This window comes from Cydia pomonella, chromosome 6 (genome assembly GCF_033807575.1).
Source record: "Cydia pomonella isolate Wapato2018A chromosome 6, ilCydPomo1, whole genome shotgun sequence".
NCBI classification, from domain to species: Eukaryota; Metazoa; Arthropoda; class Insecta; order Lepidoptera; family Tortricidae; genus Cydia; species Cydia pomonella.
In genome coordinates, this window is record NC_084708.1 from 25296941 (window position 1) to 25319660 (window position 22720).

Below are 22720 nucleotides of genomic sequence, written 5' to 3' on the forward strand. Positions count from 1 at the left end.
ATCTCCTTGGATTTCACGGGTCTATAAATCCCGGTCTTTTGATAGGCTTGCATGGGGATATAGATCCAACACGTAGAGTCCTCTTGGAGAGATTTAATGTCATGTAGAATCCTGCTGGAACCCGTTCACGGGCGCAACAATAGACACCCATGAACCGGTCGCAACAGGCATTGGGACTATTGTAGTAAAGTGAACAGTATAACGGTCTATGGATTGAAGTTTGGGAGGACAATGAGACTGGGTTATTGCAAAAACGTCCGGACACCTGCCATAACAATGTTTTCACTAGTTATCGAGGCAGGCGGTGACTCGCCGCCCACTAGATGGGCCCCTGAAAATGCCGTCGTGAAGACGACCAGGAGCAACACCGGTGTGAGCGGCTCAGGGGTGTCGAGAGGTGTACGCCGCTTTCTACCCAGGGGCTGATAACAGCCACTGTGCCAATGCCAACTCGCGTCTTATGCAAGTTTTCACTTCCACCCCTGGAGCATTTAGCTAACGACTCCTCTCTGGACGGCCAATGAAGGCAAGCCAGAGCTGAGAGTCCTGCGGGTCCCCTTGGGGTCCACTCCGACCGACGAAAACACGCCGGAGACGGAGACCCTGACCGACTCTCGGGAGTACTCGGGTCCGTGGGGTCGTTACTACTTTCAACTATTTTCAGTTGTAATTTCTAGTAAGTGATTGTTAAATTGGAAGTGTACCTTTGAAGTTGTCCTTGTAATTGTAATTATTTATAATTTCAATATTTATTTTAATTTTTAATATAATGTAGATAATTTTAATCATTAAGTAATTATGTTCGACACAATAATTATTGTTGAGAATTAATAAAAATAAAAAAAAAAATACTCCCCAACAGCTCGCCACAAGCTGCCCTGCGGTTTTATTTATATTATTATTATTTATATTCCCTTTATTTATTTTTGGTCTTAGGCTAGGTCATTTATAATATGAATATAAAAGTAAAATATAAAAACACTTACAAAACAATACAAAAGATATAAACACATTATAAAAAACCTAACTTAGGGTGCCGCCAGCAGCGGGGCAGGGCCCAAGCTGCCGGTAGTCAGGGCCGCAGAGAGAGGAACCGGCGGACTATCCGCGCCGTGTCCAAGATCACCGCCTTCTGCATCTGACCCTTGATCCAACCAACTAGCAAGAGTCTCTCAAGGTGTTGGTCGAGACTCTTCGCTATGAGACCATTCGTTGAAACGACTATCGGGACAATGATCGTCGAATCAACATCCCACATGGCGGTTATCTCGTGAGCCAAGTCGAGGTACTTACTGGACTTGTCCTTCTCGGCTTTCACGAGATTCTCATCATGGGGGGGATGGTGATGTCGACGAGCACGGCCCGGCGTTGCGATCGATCTATTATCATGATATCAGGCTTATTGGCTACAACTACAACTAGTCCTGTCTGTAATAAATGTAATAATAGATCGATCCCAATAGAGCGTGGCACGACCATTTTCGAGAACTGGCGCAGGTGAGTACTTGTAGTACGGTACTTATATTATTATATATTATTTCAACGGACGAAGTTGGACGGACGGACGTAGGAGGAATTGTATCCGTATTTCGAGAAAAGGATAGTACGTGCCTCTTTCGTATGCTCGAATTCAAAAATACCTATTTTGAGTCTAGCACAAATCTTGCCTCTCGATTAATAGATATTCTATTATGTTTATTTCTACAGTAAGTAGTAAGTCTCATTATATAGTATGAAGCAGGATGATAATGGGTGTTTTTCAAGTAGCTTTGCAGATCGGAAATTCACACTGAAATAATATTGCTACGAACGAAATTATTCTGAAACTAGGTACGCCTTTTCTGAACATCGTCTAGTTTCAGAATTCCCAAAACTGAACCTTATGTTGTACGTATTACGATTGATTTTACTTCACCACTAGATTGGAATATCGTCGGCTAAAGTCGCAAACCTCTTATCTCCTCCAAAGGTATTTAGAGATTTGCAACTTTATGTATAGTTGGGTAAAGCTGCAATCCTAATGTTCCTCAAATCGAGTTACGAGGTTTGCGAATTTAGTTGACAATATGATTTGGAATACAAGTAGTGATCGAGGCACAATCTGAGACTCAGCATTAATAAGGAGCTCTGAAATCATATATAGTCAGCAGCAGACTTGTAGACCGTGAGCCAGGAACAGATTTACATGACCAATCGCCTCCCGGGCGATAACTCTTACAGTGGGTAACGGGCTATGTATGATGAACCTGTCGCCAACGTATTGCGAACCCGCTAATATTTGCCAACGTCATGGAGTAGATGGCGCTAGTAGTCACGTTTAACTTAAGTAACCGCTTCGAGGTTATTGGGATTTTTTGAGGGAAGGTGAGAGGGTAGATGAGAACGACAGTAGGAAAAAGGAGGTTGTGTGCGAACAGATCGACGCGGCAGTGATATTTGCTTTTAGATCAAGTCAAGAACGTTCTTATGGTGTTATTAGAATAATGATGTGTCTCTAGTATATTGTGACCCACGTTATCAGTACTCAGAGTGAACAGTGATCCAGTGAGGCTAATATGAACTTAAGGTAAACTTTGTGTGAGGAAAGGGGTCGCTATAAGGGGAGGTTTGGAGGCGACTATTAAGCTCAAGAAACCAGGTGGATAATCATGTGATACTCATGTTATATGTAGGTAATAAAGTCGGACACCAGCACAACTCATATCGTCATCTCACTAACATCCAGGCCTCGTATAGGTATGTAGTACATTTACATATCGCTTTCCAGTATCCGTAAAACCATTAGCTCATTCGATAGGTTAATAAGTATGGTGAGCTTGACGACATGGTGGAGCATGCTGGGAATTTTTATTCACATGCACTGTTATCATCATCAAAAGTAACATATATTTATCTCTAACATATGAAAAGTCAATTTATTTACGCGCGTACAACTAAAGAGCTACAATATTTGGTTTATTTAATTCAATTTAATGTTTTATTTCAACCATGAAGCCCATATTTATATTATTTCTACCAAAAAGGTATTCAGCAGGCGAATGTTAGTGGTTCACCTGAGCACATAGGCAATTGAGTGAGTACCTACATACATTTTAACTGAACATTCTTGCTCTTTGATATACAAGAGATTGCAAGTGTCAGTAGGTATCATAATATAGTTTATAAAAAGCAGATATATAAATACATACTTTCACGATTATTAATATTTTGCGACAAAGGGTAGTCTGAATTAAAAAGCTCTCTTTAATCTTTGAAAACAGTGTGTTTATTAGCCCTATAGCAGCTATAAGCAGTGGAATGGAATGGAATTTCATGTTATGGTTTTGAATGATATAAATATTTAAATTTTTATGTTTTAGAACCAGTATTTGACAATAATTGATGTGATAAAAATGTTTATGTTTTACCAGAGCAGCAAAGTTTGTTTTCAACTCACGTGCCTTGAAACACTCGCAACGCTCAAGATTTTACTTTTACGCTCATGATTATATGTGACGTTACTAAACAGATTCAACATTTCTATGTTAAAAGAATGAGAGAGTGGCAAAGATTGTCACATCAGAAAATATAGTTATCTCTACTGAATAATAAAAGGTAATCAGTAATCATTTATGAATCAGGTAAGTCTCAGTAAACATTCGTAATTCGTGTTTACTATAAATCCTATAAAACAAGTATTTATCATCAGTTTTTAAACACTGACTTAGTAACATTTTACCTTCAACAAGAGCCTTAGAACTCTTAAGTCTCACATTTCATTATATTGAAACCAAGTACCTAACTACATATTTCATTAAACATGTCGAAAATAATAAAAGGTGAAAGGACATTCAACTCAAATTTTAACGCCCAAAGCGGTAGAAATTTTTCAATTATCGGTGAAGTGTCAGCAATTATCCAATTGTTCTCTTAAATGTCTAATGAATGGTGCCATTACCATACCTGCTCATACCTAACAGGTCAAACTGCTCAAACCTAAGTTTAAGTTAAACAAGAGGTTTAACTATAATCTATATTTAGGTACCTATACGTTATGTTAATTTTGATATTTATATTTGATTATGTAGGGGACAAGGTACTTTACCTACGTGTTTAGATTTAGTTGCCTGACCAATCTTTGATATAAATTAAATAAAATCATGCACTAATAAACATTTACGACATTTTGAATTAAAATTTGCTGGTCAATTTGTGTTGTGACCCAGGATACATCCTTTCAAACAGCGACTTTATCACAGATTCAAATCATGCTGTTGATCAACAATTCATTAACAAAATAATTAACATTTTAATATTAAAATAATAAGAATCAAAATCTCTCATTCATTGTTCTGTTTGGCGGAATAGTTGTTATAGTTAATAGTATCAAATTTAAAGTTTATTTATCATGCGGATAGTGATATAATGCCTTGCCGACTGTTGTTGCTTACAAACCAGTTTAGGTCTGACCCCCGATTTGGTATATTTTCTGTAACTTCGGGATCTAGTTATATTGGTGTTTATAACATTTTGTGAAAAGGACCATAATCTCTTATGAATGATGCTTTTGTATAACACGCATTGCTTGCAGAATATCCGCTTTATCACAAATTATCAGCTCAGCCCTGATTTGACTCGTCGTGTGCGCAAGTGTGCGTGGTGGATGGAAACAATTTATACTGCGTGTCTTTTTAGAAAACGAATGTATCATGTTTAACGTATTAGGTAGGAACCAGATTTAACATTCGTTCGATATACTTATATGATCCATAAATATTGTCTTAGAATGAAACAAAATTTATTTTATCAAGATTAATAAAATAATACAGTACAAATATTCTTTGTTGCTCACCAATATAAAAACGAAAATAACATACAGATTAAGCACATAACTCAAACTATGGTGCACAACAAGCGGTCTTATCGCTGAAGAGCGACATCTTCCAAACAACCAAACTAGGCTATTATAATCGTATGTTTTGCGCATCCATATCTTCACTAAGCTAAAATCAGAAGCATTCGCATTGCGTGTAATTCAAAATTCGAAATCAACCCTTTCACTTCGTTTGAAGGACTAGAACCACTCATAACATAAGAGATGTTAAGGAATGTCTTGCCTCATTGTTGTTTGTTGTTACAGTTGTAAGGTATTGGTACGGGTTGGTTTCTTAGAAGTTATAGGTATCATTTAGATGTAGTAACCTGTAACGTGCCTTAATGAAAATGCAGGAGGCACTTGAAATATATGTACATGGCTACCCAAACTCAAAGGACCAGGACCATCATTGAGACCCAATCAGAATCGCGCAGCCACTCCAATGGCACCAGCAAACTGCCAATATGGGGCTCTCGCTAGATTTAACAGTTGGCATGCATGATATTGCTGTCCTAAAAAATAAACGGTTAAAAGGATTGTAAACGAATAAAGAACTGCCGAATATAAATATTATGTTTAAATAATATTCACTTACTTTTTCTGTTCATGTAACTCAGCACAGTATCTTGATTCAATCCCAATTAACATTCCAATCTAGAGATTGTCATCAGAGAATCAATAAATATCAACTTGTATAACAGTAAATTGCAAACGCAAAACTGTTTACTATAAGCCACCAGGCTATTATAATATATATGTTTGCACCTAAGCCATACCCTATAGGTATAAGGACTTCCTATTATTATTCAACCATTGATTCATAGTGTGGACAGTCACAGATTAGCGATTTGATATAAACTAATTAGATAAATATTAACTTAACTTCTGAATTGTGTATGTATCTATGTCATGTACATGCGATGACCCAAACCTAGGGTTAAAAATATTAAAATATATTATTATTGAGAAGACTTCAAATGAATTGCATACTAATTGAATGGGCTAGTGGTTTCTTTATTATGTATTTTATTCCAACAAAAACAGGTAAGGGAGTGGTAGATAATTTAAAGAATAGTCACTAGCCATGCAAAACTATTTTAATTTTGTTAAATGAAAGTGGAATCGAGCAGTAGATGTTAATTGATGTCGCCAACTCAATCGAGTCTACTCGTCGTAGATGTACATATTAAGTACCTTCAACCTTCATACTCATAGTAATAATTACAAAGGCGGTAGAAGACCATGGTGGATACATTTCTGAATAAGATCAGAATTTCTCAAGTATTGTGTTATTTTAATAAATGTAATGATAGAAGTAATTCAGATATAATATCATCTATTTTGTATAATATCATCTTTAGAAACAATAAAAAGGACTTTATTATTAATTATTTTAGTATGCAAAAGCTCAGACCATTAAACCTTTAAAAGGAAGAGATTAATCATAAGCCAAATAATTATTGATAATAATTGATCGGGACACCTCAGCTTGTTAGCTTGTTTATCAGATTTAATCGGATTGAAATGCAGACTGGAGCTACACTATGATCCCAAGAATCATAATCACAATTAGAATCAGATGTCATATAAGGAAGTTCGATATCTTTCTTGATTCATTTTAATATTGCCGTGAAATATCGTAGTGTTAAGGCTGCACTCGACGCCAATGACCTCGCGCGTGTGGGCGGAGCTTTATACCCCTCACCGCACCACCCACTGCAAAAGATCGAGCGCGCAGAGCTATGCGTTCGAAATAGAATATCGCTTGCTCGCGCGTGCAATGCAGCACAGGTCCGACTAGCAATACGACTTGCCTCGCACTGCCTCCGCAGAGGGGGGTAATGGTAGGAATCTAGGCGGAATTTAGGCTTATTGTTTTTAGAAATTGAGGCATAGTTTTATGAAATTGCAAAAAGCAAGAAAACCAAATCATTTTATAGTGTCTTGTGAGAATGATTGTAAAGTTCCATATTTTTGCAGAAGTAATACCGATCTAACTGAAAGAAATATAGTTGTGTAAATTAAAATAGATTTCCAGAAAAATATATCGTTGGTCATATCTTGTAGATTGTTATATGTTTTTTGCTGCTCAGAAAGTATCAATGTTTAATATAAAATATGGTTCTGAATAACTTAGTTTTACGGTATTTTGCGGGAAGAGGAGCCTTAATTGTTTTATGTACGACTCCTACAGTAGCAATAGTCACAAGACAGATTTATCAAAGTCTTATTCGTTGCCGTATCGTCATAAGTCACTGTGGACACCTGTCCTGTGTGGTTCTTCACCAGTGCACTCGAAGCCGCTCTTTCTTGGGCGGTGTATGCTAGCCTGTAATGTGGATTTATCTTTAATGTTATTCTGTTCGCCCAACGACGTGTGACCATACGTCCATCCCTACGCTTCCTTGGCTCTTCCTTTCTTGGTTCGGCCTCGATAGCCGAAGAAACTAAGAACGCTATGGGTACTAACAGTGGATAACCTCGGTGATGTCGAGTTTGTCAAGAGTTGAAGCAGTTGCACCGTAGTAACGTTCAAGCTTTCTTCGCCAGCATCATATCTCAAATGCATCTGTCCTATGATGGGTTTCAGTTTCAATGGTCTAGGTTTCGGACATGTAAAGAATATGATCGAGAAACCAAGGCGCCCGCATTAGTCTGATCCTTGTTTTATGTTATTCCATATGCATATCCTGGCGAGTCGTTTCACCGCAGCTTTGGCCACATGAGCTCTTCTGATCACCTTTTAGTCGCAGATGCCATCATCACTTATTTAAAATACCAAGTAACCCAACAACTTGCCTCAAGATCGTGCAATTCATTGATTCTCTTAATTTTACAAGGAAGATCGACATGCATCATCTTCGTCTCATTTCTATTGATCATAAGGTATGGATCTGCATCCTGAAAATGGACTCATTACTGGCATACCCAATCTTTTGTAGCAGAACCGAAATTCATTTTCCACGGACACTTAACCTAATATAGTCATGTCATCTGCAAAACTGAGTTTATTGATTAGTTGGCCACCAACTTGGACATCACCCTCACAACCTTCCTATACTCATTGTCTATTCACAGATCTCAGTGAACAGTTGCACTCCTCGTTCAACTATAAAAGGATTACGTGTTACGGTATCCCCATTTCTCATAACTCTGAACATTTAACTCCAGTTAAAGAAATCAAAAGCCTTTGCGAATGCGAAGTCAATAAAGCGCAAAGCCTTAAAGAGTATACGCCGCACCCACTGTATTCTTTATTAATTGGCACACGTTGAGAATTTGCTACTGAGTACCCATCTATATGTCTCGCATGGTTGTTAAAGTTGTGAAGTGATTATTCGTGAATAAAAGAAACAGATTGGGTCAATTTGATGGACACAGCAGTTAAAACACTGTGGTGCGGAAGGCTGGCGATATTTTGCTTAATTTAAGATCTGATCGGAATGAGGAAGATGGATCGGTACCTCGGATGTACAGTATATGTATTGCTGTTTCTACCATCCTTAGCAGGACTGATGCATGTGCACGGGGATGTAATCAAAGAGTAAACATATCGAAAGCTGCCACGAAAAGCGGACTTACTGTGTTGCGTGCCGTTAAGCCTGAGGACACCACGTATATGACCCTTCGAAATCTTAAGTTTTTCAAATAGATAAGACGGCTGTTAATCGCGAATGACTCCAAAAAGCAATGATGCAAAGTGTAAGGTAGGTCTGGCAGACATATTTAATAGGTTATAACGGTTTAAAAATGGTGTGATGTGAGAACGGCAAGAAACAGAAAAGAAAAGCATTTTGAATGCGTTGAATTAATACCGAGGTACTCGCCAGCATCCACCCCCCAAAGGCGGTATCAGTGTAGCTCAATTTAGACAGAATAAAGTGTGGCAAAAATGTTTATGCGTAAATCGACGTGAATAAAATCACGGACGCGATATAATACTTTTAAAACTGTTGCTGACAACTTGACTGTCCCAACATATTGAAACTAGACACCAGGCGCGATATAAACGCACCAGAGAATGATAAGAAGAATAAAAACCACTTTGCAAACAAAAAAAACAGAGTTCATTTTGACTCAATATCTGCTTGATAAATCGAAATGAACGGTAAGAAAAGGTGCCTTGAATATCACATCACTTGTTTTGGATTTGACGGTTCGAAGTGGGAGCCTGATTTGACAAGTCTGTTGAATGTCCAATTAGCATAAAAAAAGGAGTGTGGTCGAGTTGTAAATAGATTCTATTTTACATTCTGATTTGTGATTATATAAAAAAAAAGTGATTCTCCCTTGGCTGGGGAGGGCTGCCGGACATGAAGTGGGTGCACCCAGAGATGGACATGTCAACAGTGGCCTTAATGGATAAGCGAATAGATTTAAAGCGAATACTTAACATAGTAGATTACTGCGAGTAATATTCAGTAAAGAGAAGTAGTGGGAATTTAGGTTACATACACCCGTTCGGATAAGATGGCCGCATTTGTCTGTGTGTGGTAACTATCATTGCATATAAAAAACGTATGTTCTTTTCGTTCTCGCGGTCGTCGCAGTGTTCAAAACAGTTACAGTTGTTTACGTCTGCTGTAGTAATAGTTGTGACACTTGAAGTGGTGAAATAGGTTATTATGTTAATAACGATGTCAAAAGAGCAAAGTGACAAAGTGACAGAGCGAATCACAGATGGTAGTTACAGATGGGATAAACCTATCGCGAACGGAGCTCTCACTGTTTAATAATACCGATATTTGATATCAGATCGCATTGCCACTCTCTGACACATGGGCCGCATGACGCGGTCTCTTCTCGTGACCTAAATTGCAACTAGAGACTGCTCGGAGCAATCGAGAACCGTACGCGCTGGAGTGTAAGAAATAACATTGGTCATGGGTTGACGGAGAGACCAGTAATGGACCAAATATGACAGGTCGCAGCCGTGATCCCACTCAGCTTAGCTCAGACATCGATGGACGCTCACACCAGTTTCAGAATCCTGCTTTCAATCAGTTTAGCACGGAAATTGATCAGTATTCAGATCAGTCTTAGGATCCTGTTATTATTTGGCTCAGCACAAACATTGATGAATGCTCAGACCAGACTCAGAATCCTGTTCTTTATCAGCTCAAGACAGATCACTCACAATCACAACTCAACTCAGACCAGATGCACGATTGGATCGATCTCAGAAACGCAGTGTCTCAGCACATTTCTGTAACGTCATCAGAAATTGCACAAAGTCTCAGGCCGTGCCGATTCACGACGCAAAGGGTGAACCATGCGGTTCGAGAAAACACATTGTTATTCACAAGTGTTCTTATTATCTAGTTGTTGATTTATTTATATGTTTGCCTATAGACATCTAATTTCAATTAAGAGTAGCATTTTCTTTCTGGGCGGGAGTGTCGCCAACGTATTGCGAACCCGCTAATATTTGCCAACGTCATGGAGTAGATGGCGCTAGTAGTCACGTTTAACTTAAGTAACCGCTTCGAGGTTATTGGGATTTTTTGAGGGAAGGTGAGAGGGTAGATGAGAACGACAGTAGGAAAAAGGAGGTTGTGTGCGAACAGATCGACGCGGCAGTGATATTTGCTTTTAGATCAAGTCAAGAACGTTCTTATGGTGTTATTAGAATAATGATGTGTCTCTAGTATATTGTGACCCACGTTATCAGTACTCAGAGTGAACAGTGATCCAGTGAGGCTAATATGAACTTAAGGTAAACTTTGTGTGAGGAAAGGGGTCGCTATAAGGGGAGGTTTGGAGGCGACTATTAAGCTCAAGAAACCAGGTGGATAATCATGTGATACTCATGTTATATGTAGGTAATAAAGTCGGACACCAGCACAACTCATATCGTCATCTCACTAACATCCAGGCCTCGTATAGGTATGTAGTACATTTACATATCGCTTTCCAGTATCCGTAAAACCATTAGCTCATTCGATAGGTTAATAAGTATGGTGAGCTTGACGACAGAACCCTCGCTGACGTCAGCTGCCGCTCCGTTGGTGGATTGAGGAATGGCAGCCACCGACACACTTAAAAAAAAATTGTCATCGCTTCCCGTTTGATACTTTGTCTGATGAAATTGAGATGCTATTGTTAATTTAATAAATCATCAGCCGGTTGTATCGCAGTATTTTTTTTAATTCATGATAGCATCGAAACTATCATTTGACAAAGTATCAGCCGATAGGCGATGACTAACGATATATGCTCCTGCATGGTCCGCGGTCTATTCGCTATGTGGACCATATGTTCGAAATCCTTCAGCCACTTCTTTCCACCATGATTCTACGTAACATTTTCTTCTCCACCACTTTAATTTTCCAGCAACACCGGGAATTCGCACTATTTCCCCTCTGCCGAAGCAACTGGGCATAGCGCGGTGCGTGTTGTAAATAATAAATAATAAATAAATATTATAGGACTTTATTACACAAATTGACTAAGTCCCACAGTAAGCTCAATAAGGCTTGTGTTGAGGGTACTTAGACAACGATATATATAATATATAAATATTTATAAATACTTAAATACATAGAAAACACCCATGACTCAGGAACAAATATCCATGCTCATCACACGAATACATGCCCTTACCAGGATTTGAACCCGGGACCATCAGCTTCGTAGGCAGGGTCACTACCCACTAGGCCAGACCGGTCGTCGTTGTTGTTGTTGTGACTCGTTCGTACACAAAAAGAGATCAAGGTGTGCAAGATTTGTCTTCGACGTGTGTCATTTTCTACGTATTTGTGTCGTCATTATAGATTAGGTTTTGTATGTAGGGAGTGATTAGTGCGACTGCGTGCACGTTTCCCCTGCAAAAAATGGAAGAACGATTTGTACCGTAAGATATCGCTTGGGTTCCTCCCTTCCGACGTGTCGGAAACCGTGCTTGAAGACTTGAATGGTTGGCAATTCTGAACTGTGATGTTTCTCCAGAAACTTCCTGCCTCGTTCAACTATACTGTGGAATCAACTGCGAACGCTTGCGATATTTTCGGACCGATACAACTTTTAAATATTAAAATAAATAATGTTCATCTTAAAGACTGGCATTGTAGCCCCTCTTGGGTTGCTGAATTTCATTCACCTGGCTATTCCTATTCGCAAATTACTATGAGATGCCGCTTTATTGGCATCTCATTTTTGGTGACTGTGTAACCCGTGCCAAGTTTCATCTCTAACCATAACTGCTGAGCGGAATCTCCTAGGAATTTGCGAATAGGCATAGCCAGGGGAATGAGATTGATGGAGAATGACCCACGTGTCCATGTGCGTCGTACTTGATTATAATATCAGACGATTCGTGTGTTAGTTTGCTTCCAATATCATAAACCCTTTATAAAAAATATATAAAGTCATCTTTATGCGAGTGAAATGTTTGGAACCATCTTAGTAGGATCCTGAAATTTTATTCTCAGTTCGGAATGTGTCCAAAATCCTTGATACATTTAAACTACGTCCACAAAAGAGGTATGGGCACTGTGAATATCATCTCGCGTAGGGCACAGCACAGCGGATGTCATTTCAGATCTAGAGCAGAGCCCAACTGGGGAAGTACCTCCACCATACAGAAAACCGCAGCCAAATAACACTAGACCCTACTCATAGTGTTGTGTTCCTGCCGGTGAGTAAAGTTGCCAGAGCTCAACGAGGCTGCGAAGTGTTAGGGTCGGCAACGCGCATGCAACTTCTCTGGAGTTGCATGCGTCCATAGGCTACGGAGACTGCTTACCATCAGGCGGGCCGTATGTTTGTTTGCCACCGACGTAGAATATTAAAAAAAAACATGAAATTTCCACATGGAAAAATGTTAGTCAACTTCTAATATTTTTATTTTTTGATACAAATTTTTCCTTAAAGTTTCTATGAACATTTCCAACTTTTTAGAATTTTTCTGTAACTTGCATATGTGTACCTACAATACCTATATCCTAAAATTTCTTTCCCTGAACACTTCTAAACATCTATACTACGTATGTACTACATTACGAAAACACCCCTGTGCCCTGTGTGTCTTCTAAAAATGATTGGGCAAATAAAGACGACGAATCGCATTGTTTGCTGTACTAACAACAATAACTGATCATTTGTGACCTTTATATCTTTGTAATAAGGTTCAAAAAACGTCAGTTAGCTGCATAGACTGTGGTACTAAAGCCGCGTTTTCATTCGTTGTTTAGCTGTAGAAAAAAGGAAAAAAATCTTGACGTGCCTATTTATTTAAAAACGTTCAAAAAAAATTGTAACTATCATGAAAGCAAAAGAAAAATAACGTATAAGATTTATAATAGTTACATATTAGCTGTGACTTAATTTTCTATAGTGTTTTTCACTAAAAATACACGCCAAGATGGCTTAACTTCTTTCTGCAATGCTATGATAATGATAAAAATCGGACAGACAGACGGACATGACGAATCTATAAGGGTTCCGTTTTTTGCCATTTGGCTACGGAACCCTAAAAAAAAAACGAACTATAGTATTATGGGGGCCTAGCGAAGATGCCAATCGTTTGCGGTACGACAACGAAACCCTTTCTCTCTTTCTATCACTCTTTTTTTTTAGTTTATTTATCATAAAGGTACATAACATTGTGACACCACTTTATTCCTCGCCAAACTGCGGTCGTAGTTTGTTGGCGAGATAGCGCTTATTTATACATTTTAATATCCATGCTATGCACTTAATACTAAGCTTAGGTACTATGTGTAAACTTAATCTGCTGTGTCTTACATATTAGTGCGATAGAAAACAGATAGTGTTTCGTTGTCGTAGCGCAAACAATTGGCATATTGGAGTGGCCCCTAGTTCTGAGCGAGCATTCGTTTAATTCGTTCAGTTAAAGGAAACACATGTAAATGGGAAGAGCCAAAATTTGCTCAAAACAAAAATTATTGCTCAGAACATGCTCAGAACGCTAAGTGAAAACGCGGCTTTATAGCAACACTCTTTACTGAACATCCGTGGACCTTATGGCTTTGAAATAAGGTTGACAAATAGTCAGCTAATTGTGTTGACTATAGTACACATGCGGGCATAATTAAGGGAATACAAAGTGACACAACGGGTTTATTTACTCTTCATGTACCTATTGTCCATTATAAACGTTTTGCGTTTGGTTAAATAATTTTTAGGCCAGATTTGATTATAATGAAACGAATTAAAAATAAAACCATAATTTTATGTTTGTCTCGAAATTCGTATCAGCATTGATATTACCAAAAAATAACAATACTCCGAAACCAATTTGTACAGGTTGTTCTTTAAATGTTGAAATGCGGTAACCGTTCCCTTATTACCTCAGTAGGTTTTTTCATTACCTTTTAATACATATTTAAAACCGGGTCTATCGCAAGCCCATTACTTACCTAAATTTTGCATCTATTGCAAACTTGCAACTCAAAAAAAATACATCAAACAGAAAAAAAAAACATTTAAATTGTAACTTTCATCCTTGCCCTCTTGCACATGAGAGGAGGCCTGTGCCCAGCAGTGGGACGTATATAGGCTGAATTATTATTATTATTATTTATTATTATCCTTGATTAATATTTTATTTTATAATAGACTTCATATTGGCACTGACATTTCGTACTGCATTACTGTTAACTATAATATTATATGGTGTTTATTTAGTCTCCTGCAATAATTTACGGGCAACTTTTACTATGGGACCAACCCCAAAATTGCCAAAATAAAATTACTCTCCCTTAGAAAATGTCAAGGTCAGACAGCCAAACTGTATGAAACAGCCAATTTTTATTTCACGATTTCGGATTTAGTCCCATAGTAAAAGTTGCTCAGTATGACCTATATATTCACCTCGTAAACATCCTGTGTTGCTACTAAGACTAAATTGACATATTTATTTACCATTATTTCTATTCCAGGAAAATGGATGACTGACGCGCAGTCCGACTGCAGACCAGGCAGTGAAGTGTTTACATATCCAGTATACATATCGTAACCAGTAAATAATATAGTATTCATGTAGTAGATATAGGTAACTTAGCCGGTATATCGCAGGTGCATACATATCGGGACTAAACGTACGCTTTTTGTGTGGACTTTCGTAACCAGTGTGCATATCGTTAAGTGTACATATCGTAACTGGTCAACCAGTACTTTGAATCGCGTGTTTTCATTGTAACTAGCGTACGTATCGTAATAAGTGTAAGTAAAGTAACTGGTCAAACCAATGTGTGTTTGACGTATAACTAGTACGTAAATCATCGCATTGACACCGTGTCGCTATAAAATTCTATTCTTTACCAAAATAGCGCGTAGCATAACCAGTGTACGTATCGTGATAGGTGTATCAAACGTAACTCGTAAGTCTCGTAACTCAGTGTGTGTAACGTAACCAGTGTCGTAACTAGTGTGTGTAAGTGTAGTGTAGTGAAAATGTCGGAGCGATTTAAGGTGACGAAGTCGGAGGAGCCGGCAAAGACGTACAAAAACTACGGGGCCACGTCGGCGGAGAGCGATGTGGAGCTTAAGGGGAAACTGCTTCCTGATTCAGGTGAGGATAGTTTTAAGAGTCGCTTATAAAGGCTAAGTAAATAGTAACGTAGATGAATATTGAACTACTTTTATCAGAGGATTATTAGGACCAAAATATTAAAAAAAAAACTGCCTGTCCCATAGAAAATCTACATCTTATCAATGAAATGTATAAAAAGTCCATTAGACCGCCAATTGATTTTATGGATTGGCCCACAGTAAAAAAAAAGTGATCTATTTGTGTACAGTCGATGTCAAATATATGTTTACATTTTTCGCCTTATTATAGAGGAGTAAAGTGCAAATTTGTCGACTGTACCTTGTTTACTATGGGCATGGCCAAAAGAAGAAAAATAATCTTATTTAATGAATTGTACTCTAAGAACTGAAAATTAAACCAATCGTAACGGAATTTCGGGAACGGAATGACTAAGAAATCATGTTTGCCTGACCGTTTTGTTTTTGCGTTTATTGTTGCAGATTTTGTTGCTAGGCGTCTGTATACGGACATTTTTGGCCGTTTTTAGCGCTGTTTGAAGTAACCTAGTTCTAATAAAATAATCAAAACATACAGACCCAGGTAATGGTTGAACTCATATACTCGTAAATCAGTTATTCATCTAGGGCCAAATTCCAGAGAGGAAAATGTCAATGAAGTTTTCCTTTCCTCTTAAGAGGCTGTCAATACCTAAAGCGCGCACACTGTCTATTTCTATCGGAGTAAATGAGATAGCACTGTCGCATGTTACTGGGCCTGGGTATGGGAATAATAAGAAAAATATTTAAATAAAAAAAAGTGGATTATTAGTGTAATATTTTACTCAACCCCGGTTTAGATATAAATGTTTTGAAATTGTGATTTTAATTGCAGACCCATAAGTCAAAACAATCAAGACATAGAACCGTTTAATTGTGATTTTAAGACCAATCTTTGCAATTATTTTCTATCGAGCCGATTTCGTTGAATCATGTATCGAGTATAACCACGGTCTTTGAAATATAATTAATATGAACATATATTTTTCTTACTTGACTAAAACAAATAGTCTTTCTTAAAAAACTGTTTAAGTAACATCAATTTCAAGGACATTGGGTGTTGACAGCCTCTTAACATTCATTAACAATCGCACCGCTCAACGTGGCACCGGTATACTAATTAAGTCCTCATCCTGTAATCTGAATTGACCAACAATTTACCCAAAGAACTTCTTCAACAAGAAGTCAGGGTGTGCCACATACCCCCCAAAATGGGCCCACCTCAGGGGGACGATGCGTAACAGCATTCCCACACCGACAAAAAAAAGTGTGAAAACCTTTAAAGCTCCGGGGGCTTACCGCGAAAACCGAAAATCGCAAATTGCGGGGATCTGTCTATTTTACTCTCACTAAGACGTAATTAGAGTGACAGAGAAAAATGCCCGCAATAGTCGAACTTCGATTTTCGCGGTCATATGGTTTCCTAGAATAGTACAAAATACTACTCCATGCATATTTAACCGTATTATTTTTTATGGAGACGGCCGCTATATCACGGCAACGGGAAAAAAATCCTAGGAAAACAGAGCTTTACGTAAATGAACTGTGTCTGGGCATCAGTATGCTTTATTACATACTTGTCTCTTGTGTATTCGAGCTCACGGCTTGACTGACAGATTAGATTAGAAGTGTTTCTTGTGAATCGCTTCGAGCTCTTTTCGTATTTCGTATGGAATATTTATATCACAGTTATATTATATGCTTTATGAAAAATAGGAGATATATTATTATTTTTGCTTGTATACTTGATTGCCAGTGAATCAGAAAAAGTTATGTTTTTGGAGCATGGAGTCTATGATTTATTATAACTCGAGATAGGTTATCGGCGTTCCAAAATTGAATGGCTTACCTTGCGACAATAGTACATTATTGCAGAGGCCGGGAAAGGGCAATTCGCGGATGAGTTTCGATTTTGTTGGACGACGCGAAGCGGAGTCCGGCAAAGTAGACGAATCCACGAATTGCTGTACCTGCCGAGGCATATATAGTGCTTTTCTTCAAACATGCGAGGAAATTAGGTAAAATAAACATAATTTAAACATCAACCAGCACTCAAAACGAACCTTCACATCAAAAACGTCTAAAATCGTCGTAGTCAATATGTAGCAGTGTCCGGATATCATTCCCAACCATATTACACCCGATCCGGTGTTAGTCAGGGCAGCACGTTGGGACCCACTCTGTTTCTACTGATGATCAACGATCTACCGAGGGTCGTCAGAAACTCTAGGTGCCTGTTATTTGCGGATGATCTCAAGCTCTTCCTGCAAATTAGTGAACGGGATGACTGTGACAATCTGCAGAAAGATATTGAGGCTCTTGCAGGTTGGAGTGATGCTAACAACTTGCAATTTAACGCATCTAAATGTAAAATCATCACTTTTTCTAGGGCTCGTTCACCAGTGTACGCTGCATACCATCTTCGAGACGTTCCGCTTGGAAGAGTCAGTGAAATATCTGATTTGGGACTCAAACTGGATGTGGAGCTGGACTTTCGTACACATATAACACAGATGTGTAAAGCCGCTACGAAAACGCTCGGATTCATTATGAGGGTATCAGCGCAGTTTAAAAACATCAGGGTAGCGGTATTGTTGTACAATGCTTACGTCCGAAGTAAGTTAGAGTTTGGAGCCATAGCGTGGGACCCCAGCGAAAAAAAATACCAGTTAATGGTGGAGAGAGTCCAAAGACGATTCGCCCGATACCTGTACAAAAGGCAGTATGGATATTACCCTCTCCTGTATCCTTCGCTTTTCGTCTCGGGGATGGTGGGGCTTCATACGCTGGAGCTAAGGCGGAAGCTGTTGTTGTTGATGCACTACTACGGTGTAATAAACAACACAGTAAATAATCCGGATGTACTGGAGAGACTCGGCCTGTTCGTCCCGGGGTGGCGTCCCTGTCCCCCGGGCCTGAGCGCGCTGCCCGCGCGGCGCCCGGCGCGCCTGTTCGCGGGGTGCCCCGCGCGCACCCGCCGCGCCGCTAACTCACCCACGACTCAGGCGCTCTCTCTCCTTAATGTCATGTCCATTGTTGCCCCGCAGATTGACATATTCGCGGATAGTGTTGGTGGTTTTGGTAAAAAGCTATCAGAATTCCTTAGCCAATATTTGGCCACAAAAAACTGACTTATATTTTTAATAATTTAATTATAATGATGATGATTTCTATTTGACTAATTTAATTTATTTAATAATCCTATATTTAATATTTCTGCAAATAATGAATGAATGTTTTAATGTATATAATGTAATTTGTATTGTATATCCTACTGTAATCTAGTTTGTAAGCGATTTGGTGTACCTGTTAGCTTATAAATGTCTAATAAATAAACAAACAAACAAACAAAACAATTTCCCTCTTTAATTATTTTTTAAAGGTTAAAGTATCAACTATTCTGCCATTCAGTACCATTCAATATTCGCTCATTCAATATAATAGGGTTGTTTCCAATTTTTCGAAACGCTTGTTACGTTCTATATTAACTAAAAGTTGCCCTAAAATTCAACTTTTATACTAAAAACGGCTTTAAATATGTCAAATTAACAAAATATATTTTGACAGATGCTTTCGCGCCCAAAACGCTTTTTGAAAATTGTGTGACGTCACAGTTTACGGTTTGACACATAACTACATACACACGTAGAAAATACGAACTGTCAACTGACATTTGTCATTTGTTGTTTATCGCCTAACTGTCAACAGTGTCAATCCGAGAGTTGTGACGTTATCAGAATCTTCAATGACGTTTCGAGTTTGGTCACGTGACGTTTGCCAAAAGATATTTTAAATGCAATATTTACAAAAATATGGTCATTACAGGTCCCCTAAAAGTAGTTTAACATGTTCTTATAATCTAAAAGAATTTATTGGGATGCAATTCTGCCCTAAGATTTGTAGATGGAAAAAACCCTATTGTGCAATATAAGCTGTATTTGCACACATGAGATCCTTAAAAAAATATAAAAGGTATACCTATAGTTTTTGATTTTATTAAGCAGTATTCGCACGACCATACACGACGGTCTTACACGACTCTATCCTATAGCTTGAAATGATGCTGACCGGGTCGTGTAGACGCGGCCCGCGGCTATATTCATTGGCTGTTTGCGGTTTTCTTAGTGGATATTTGTTTTAAAAATTAAAAAACAATACAGTAATAACTTCCCGTCCGCTAAGACACGTCAATAATAGTTTGAATTTTATGAAGTGTAGTGTTTTTTTTTAATTTGAGTATGACCATAACGAAGAACTTCCCGTACTATTTTTGCTACAATAAGGTGAACATTTCCGTCTTCCGAGCATATTAGTTAAGTTTTTGGAGCATGGAGTCCATGATTTATACCACAAGATAGGTTATAGGCGTTCCAAAATTGAAGCGCTTACCTTGTGACGAATTGTACAAGTTGCCTTTAGTCGCATCTAGGTAAGCGAGAGATGTATTGTGTACGTGCTAATGAGCTCCCTAAAGTGCTAAAAAACAAAAATAACGGATTTCTTCGTATTCGAAATACAAAAATTGGTTCCTGTACCCTTTAGTGTAAATTTCTTCGATAGCGAAACGTGACGTAGGCGTTTGCGTTAAGTCTCATTTTGTATGGGATTTAGAAACAGCGCGCCAAGCGGGACGTTTTGGAAACTCAAAATCCCATACAAAATGACACTTAACGCAAACGCGTACGTCACGTTTCGCTATCAAATAAATTTACACTAGGGGCTCTGTATCGTGTTCAAGTTGAAGCATTCAAGCATTGCGAAATATTTATTTACAATCAGATGTAAACTTAATAGGGTTTTAAGCGAGTTTTAAAATTATTAATAATATGTTTTACCGTACCTACCAGACGATACGACTTATTATTATTAAGTAAGGAAACTGATATATGGAATGAGCACTTTAAGTTTACTTATTTTATTTCTATAGGCTATGTGATTCTCTGACCCGAATTATTTTTCTTCGCCCATCTAACGTTATGTATTTATGTATGTACATCTAATCCATCGGCCCGGCTTACAACCTTCACCATTTGATGGATTACAATGTGTGAGGTGTCATTAGTCTTTCATCTAGTGGAGAGGGGGGAGAGGGGGTATATTAAAATTGCTTTCGAAGCTTACCAGCAATCGAATTTTATTATTTCCTTCATATATCTTTTTGTCCTTATATAGCTTTTATTTCGGACAAGATATCCATATTACAAAACGACAAATAATTCACATATATTATATCAGACAATTAAACTATTTACATATAAATTAATGAAATTAAATAAATAAAAAATCTATCTTTAATATATATTTACTTTAGGCGCGGTATTCTGAATTTATAATTTGATAAAGTTTGATATTGTTATGATATCTCTCACTAAGCGGACCACAGGCCCCGATGAGTCGTGGCAAAAGCCGGGCAACGTCAGAAAGAAAAGAGATTCAGTCCGATACGAACTTTAAGATACGTCGGATATTTGGTCTAGATACGATATGCATCGTTCTTAACAAAAACGTCACTTTTGACACTGCCACATCCGATCCATATCGTATCTAGACCTAATATTTGACGTATCTTAAAGTTAGAATCGGGCCGATCCTCAAGATATGGAGCCAGATTAATTTAAATACTTAGTCTTGTTTTTTACAAGCTTTTATTGAACTAGCTCTGTTAGTATGTATGTTTGTATGTATGGGTCAAATCTTGGTAGCTAAGTTTGACCCACTTCCCGGTTTCCGATTGAGCTGAAATTTTACATACATGTGTATGTCAGGTGACAATACAATATTATGGTACTGTCGAGCTGATCTGATGATGGAGACTACGGGAACTCTGTGATAAAGCAACGCAAATTAATTGTATTTGGTGTTGTTAGAAACTCTGGTGGCCTAGCGGTAAGAGCGTGCGACTTGCAATCCGGAGGTCGTGGGTTCAAACCCCGGCTAGTACCAATGAGTTCATCGGAACTTATGTACGAAATATATTTGATATTTACCAGTCGCTTTTCGGTGAAGGATAACATCGTGAGGAAACCGGACTAATCCCAACAAGGTCTAGTTTACCATCTGGGTTGGAAGGTCAGATGGCAGTCGCTTTCGTAAAAACTAGTGCCTACGCCAAATCTTGGGATTAGTTGTCAAGCGGACCCCAGGCTTCCATGAGCCGTGGAGAATTTTCCGGACAACGCGAGGAAGAAGAAGGGGTTCTTAGGATTGTCTCGATGAGTATTGGTTGCCTGTTAAGAAAAATACAGTCAGCTGCAGCGATAAAAGCAAATTTTTTGCCAAAAACTTATATTTGCTACCACCTTGACGATCGCTCACGGTGATTGGAGCATACAAAAAGTAAGTCGTGCATGAGATGCGCACCAATAACAAAGACGATCTTGGAGGTCAAAACAAAATCGGTTCAAAACTATAACAAATTCTTAAATCTGAATTGCGCTCCAGGTCGCAGAAATCAGGGCTCGGAACCGGTATTTAAATACCTGTTAATATCGTTCTAAAACCGTTATATTATTCCGTTAATTAAAAACCGGTTAATTAACCGGCGAGCTAACAAAATCGTTCTAGTCCCTAACCAGTAAAACTCACTGTAAGTTGAACAAACACATGTTTCAAATTGAAAAAAAAAAACAAGATGCGACATGCAGGTTCTGCCAGGAGTGAGAGGAGAGTGCAATGCACATTTTCTGCTGCTGTGGACCACTAATGTTAAAAAGAAGTACCTACTTAGGGCGGCATGTATTGCAACCCTATGAGGTACAGAATCACGGCCCAAAGAAACTGGAACTTTCTGGATTCAACGGGCATTACTATGAACCTGTAAAGAGTCGTCATAATCGTTAGCGCTTGTGCAGTGCACTCCCATAAATAATCATAATGAACTTATAGTACCTAATCAATGTAATAAATACTACTTATTCATAATTAATGTTTCTATCGTAAACAACGCAATTCAATCCGCGAATAGTAAAATCAAGACCAACCAAAAGAAACGCACTGTATTATCAACTGCCACCAGAAATTTAATAAAACAGCGCACTAGTTTTGAAATAGGCTCTGCAGAGTACCGCGCAATAGACAGGAAAACTAAGCGTGGCATCCGGACCGATCTCCGCAACCACAACACTAATCTAGTCACAAGAGCACTAATTAATAACAGATCACTTAGAACTGCAAAAAATGGAATAACGAAAGGGAAATCTTGGATCACCAGCTTAAAGGATGAAAGCGGCCAAAAGCAAAGTGACAGGAACAAAATTATGGACATCTGCACAAAATTCTACTCTTCTCTATATTCAGATCCATCCGACTCACATA